Genomic DNA, 4896 nt, shown 5'->3' on the forward strand with positions numbered 1-4896 from the left:
TTGTTTCCAAAACAGGCCAACATGACTTATTTACCTGTGGTGGTAGCCCAGGTCTCTCTGGCCACATACTCACCTTCAGCAGACCTCTGTAATTTTCCGTGCAGTTCAAGCAGTTTGTCTTCTCAATTTTCAAACCAATTCTGTCTTATTTCTGCAAAAATGAGTGAAGTTCAAGCCTGACTTTGTTACACGGGGAAACTTGAAGGAGTTGCATCATTAACTGCAACTTTATCTGACCTGAATTTGGCTACTGCAGTTCAAATCCCTCGAGGGACCTTCTCTACCACGGCATTAGGGAAGCTTTCTGAGTTTTTCAAATCCTTGTAAATGCTCTTTTCAGAACTACACTATACATTCATCTTTTTATCATAAACTTTCCCATCCTAAATGATAATAAAAAGAACCCCTCTCAACTTCTTTCACGCTGTTTCAAGGCAGTGTTTTAAACCATCATTTAATACTCGTGCAATGGTGGCTGTGGGCTGTGTCTGGGAGGGAATGTTCTGGTTCTAACCAGGGCTTTATGTTCTTCTCACTACATATCACTTGAATTAAGGTCACTATGTAAGGCAGCCAAGGTCCAGATCACATGGCACGAGGTGCTATATAAATACAGGGTAAGATGCAGCCCAAGCCACAGATAAGTGAAATCAAGCAGATAAAACCAAGGGGAGAGGAAAGCACTGTTATCACTGCTTTACAGATGGGGAGCAAGGACACAAAGCAAGTATTCACACTAATTACCTGTGGGCACCAAGTGCAGGAGCCCGAGCTGGAGGACAGATTGCTTCCATCAGCTGTCTCCAGGGGCCATCTGCAGGTGGCAGAGTGGGGAGCCTGGATGAGGGGATGCGAGAGAGACCCCAGCAAGGCTCCAGCCTTGTGCCTGGCACAGGCTGTGGTGACAACAGTGGCAAGAGGAAGCCCATCACCCTGGCTGTGGTGCTGCAGCAGTACATCCCACCCTGCATGCCTCCTGCAACCTCCAAAGGGTTCATCATCATCACGTTGGGCTCAATCAAGAGCTGCTAATGAACCAGTAATAAATCATAATTCATCTCATTAAGATATTCATTCTGTGTTAGAGACCACCAGGGCCAGTGTAAGACATGCTTCACACACAAACATGCCCATGAGCACAGGAGCGATGGGGTTTGTGGAGCCAAGGAGTTGTTAATTAGCCAGCTCAGGAGATGACATTAGTGTGAAAGAGCTGCATTTCCAAGGGAGTGGAGCGACCCTTATCCCAGCTAAAGGCCTGTCTGTCACCTCAGTAATGAGGGAACGGTCATCATTTCAGGGGAAAAGAGGAGACCTAGCTGGGCCTCTGAAGGACCTCAAGGAGAAACTTCTTCATGTGTAAGAGCAAAGGTATCCCACCACAAAGGAAGGTCTCAGAGAGAAACCCTCTGTAGGGTCCGTCTCTGTTGGAGGGGATAAACACAGCATCACCATCCTGCACCGACGAGGGGCCAAGCATGAGCAAAACAAAGACATCAGGACAGGACGACGAATCAGCTGGGTAGGGAGGAGAAACCTCTCTGACTTGCCCTGAAAGGAGTCTAAATACAGTTTTTGTTTCTTCACCTCTGTTCCTTACACACACGTGTAATTGTTTCTGTGTGCTGGGTGTTACAAATGAAGGCGTCAGCCAGGCACCCAGAGCTCAGTACCACAGCCAGTCCGGAACAGCAACAGCCTCAAAGGACTCCTCTGTTCATACTTATCTGCTCTGCAAAGATCATGGGTGTATGTACATTCATTTGCAACATCTCTTTGTGGCACATTGTGCCATGGACCTGAGCACCTGTGCCCATTGCTGCCAGGCTCCATGGCCACAGTCCCCATCCTCCCCACTGCTGCCAGGCTCCATGGCCACAGTCTCCATCCTCCCCACTGCTGCCAGGCTCCACGGCCACAGTCTCCATCCTCCCCACTGCTGCCAGGCTCCATGGCCACAGTCTCCATCCTCCCCACTGCTGCCAGGCTCCACGGCCACAGTCCCCATCCTCCCCACTGCTGCCAGGCTCCATGGCCACAGTCCCCATCCTCCTCACTGCTGCCAGGCTCCATGGCCAGTCTCCATCCTCCCCACTGCTGCCAGGCTCCACGGCCACAGTCTCCATCCTCCCCACTGCTGCCAGGCTCCACGGCCACAGTCTCCATCCTCCCCACTGCTGCCAGGCTCCATGGCCACAGCCTCCATCCTCCCCACTGCTGCCAGGCTCCATGGCCACAGTCTCCATCCTCCCCACTGCTGCCAGGCTCCATGGCCACAGTCTCCATCCTCCCCACTGCTGCCAGGCTCCATGGCCACAGTCTCCATCCTCCCCACTGCTGCCAGGCCCCACGGCCACAGTCTCCATCCTCCCCACTGCTGCCAGGCCCCACGGCCACAGTCTCCATCCTCCCCACTGCTGCCAGGCCCCACGGCCACAGTCTCCATCCTCCCCACTGCTGCCAGGCCCCACGGCCACAGTCCCATCCTCCCCACTGCTGCCAGGCTCCATGGCCACAGTCTCCATCCTCCCTGCTGCTGCCAGGCTCCATGGCCACAGTCCCCATCCTCCCCACTGCTGCCAGGCCCCACAGCCACAGTCTCCACCCTCCCCACTGCTGCCAGGCCCTGTGTGGATCTGTGAGACACATCCAGGCATCTGCTGGCAGCTCCAGGAGGGCACAGAGGACCGAACACTTCCTCACCCTCTCAGGGTTTATCCAGCAAAGAGATAACCTGAGCCATGTGCCGGGAGCAGAGCAGGGCTGTGGTGGCTGTGGTGGCCGTAGTGGTTGCAGTGGCCATGGTGACACACTGAGCTGGGGCTGAGAGCAGAGGATGGCCCCGTGACATGCCCCAGCTCCTGCCATGGGAGCTCCCAACGAGCTGTCCACACGCTACATCTCCCCCTTCTTTCTCTTGTTAACGACTGATTCTTAAAAAGGGAGTTGAGCAGCTCAGCCAATTTTGAGCCACAATTAATTTAATCTTCCTCCTTATTTATTGATGGAGCTACTCTCTCTCTTGCCTTTTGTCCCCCTGATACATTTCCAAGGCCTCCGGGAGCAGCTGCTCACTCAGCTGCCCTTGCCATCTCCCTGAAAGCCTCCTCAGCAAGACCTGTGCTGCTTCTGCATGTCTCCTCCTTCCTCACAGGAAACTTTGTCCCTTTCCAACTTTCCCACCATCATTTCTCTTTTCTGCCTCGCTTGCTGCTCCTCAGTTTGGGCATCTTCCAAGTTCCATGTACCAGCCTCCCTGAGGATGGAGCGGATGGGCACGGAGTGGTGCGGCCCCTTCCCCTTGCAGGGCTCTGGGCAGTGCCTGTGCTCTGCTCTCTGCTGGACCCTCCCTCACCCTTTCATTTGACAGGACTGTCCTTCCCAGTACACTGTGTTCACCACACTTCCCACGCTACCGCATCTGAAATCCAGTTCTCCTGTGCCTCTATTACGGTGCTGTAACAATTGCAGTCATTTAGTGTTAATTAGCACGACTGTGATTCAGCTCAGTCCTCATGGACATAGTGGTGGCCCAGTTCTGATACGGATGGCACAGGCACAGCAAGAGACAGTCCCTGTCCCAAAGCACTTACAGTCTGCAGATGAGACAGGAGGGAAATACCTTTTTCCCATTATACCAAGGAAACAAAGCAAGGAGAGATTTGTGGAGGAGTTCAAAATGCCCTCCAATGGCTGAGCTCCCACGCAGGGCCTGCTTCACACTGCTGCTGCTCTTCATCCTCCCTCAGGGAGCGTCCTGGGTGGCAGAGGGACTGCAGAGCTTCCACATAGGCACAGCCAGCAAGAGCTGCCTTGCTCCTCCTGCACCAGCCCCAGCTCTCGCTGCAGATCCAGCCCCTCGTTTCTGCCTCCTGAAGGCTTCAGTTTGCTTAAGTTTTACATTTCTCTTTCAGATCCACTCCCCATCCTGATGAATTATTTTTGTCCCTTCCCAATCAATTTGTCTTTCAGCATGACGACCTTCAACTAGGCCAAGGTGTCCTGTGGCTTGCTCAGAAATCCCAGCAGCAAACTGATAGTCACTGACTTCCCCTTTGCTGCACAAAGATAAGCTGTAAGCCAGAGCCAGAGAATATTAATACCTGCTCCAGAAGGAACAGAAGGTTGTTTCTTAGCTGAGCAAAAGTGGGTTCAGACATGTGGGTGTGTGGCCAGCTGGGCTGGGTGTGCTCCCAGCACACACTTGCTATAGAAACTTCAATATTTTCTTTAAGGAGCAGCAACTATTCATTAAAAAGAATGCCATCAGGTTTTAAACATAAACAGGCAGAAAGAATGGTAAACAGTGACTGGGCACCTCCCAGCTGCAGGGAAGAGCCTCAGCAGAGCTCATGGCCTGACATGGCAATGCCCACAGAGCCAGGGCTGGGACACGGTGTGTCATTGGCAATGCTTGATTTCTGCCATGGCTTTCAGAAAGAGAATTCTTTCTGGCGCTGTTTGTCTGGGGAGACAATCCAGCAAGGTCCATCCCCATGGCAGCCAAACCTCCCTGCTGTGCAGCACAGAGGGGACTGGTCCCTGCTCTCCCCACTCTAGAGCGAGCTGGGATGAGGGCAACTTCCATTTCCACACAGGGCATTAGGGAAAGATCCATTTCATCCCAATAGGAAAGAAATATCAATTCAGAAGCTTCAGCAAATGCTGGGAAAGACAACTGCTGTTTGCTGATATCTCCAGGCACTCACAGCCCCTCAGGGACAAAGGGACTACATGGTTCTCTGAGCTCCTGGCGTACAAGGGGGATTCCTGTCCCCTTGGCTGAATATGAGCAACTAACAGAGGTATAAAATGCCAGTGAACCTGGTGATTTGCAGACAGGTGAGAAGGTGTATGAAGGAGTGCCCTGCAAACACAGCCTGTAGTGCTTTGTGG

This window comes from Colius striatus, chromosome 18, assembly GCF_028858725.1.
Source record: "Colius striatus isolate bColStr4 chromosome 18, bColStr4.1.hap1, whole genome shotgun sequence".
NCBI lineage: Eukaryota > Metazoa > Chordata > Aves > Coliiformes > Coliidae > Colius > Colius striatus.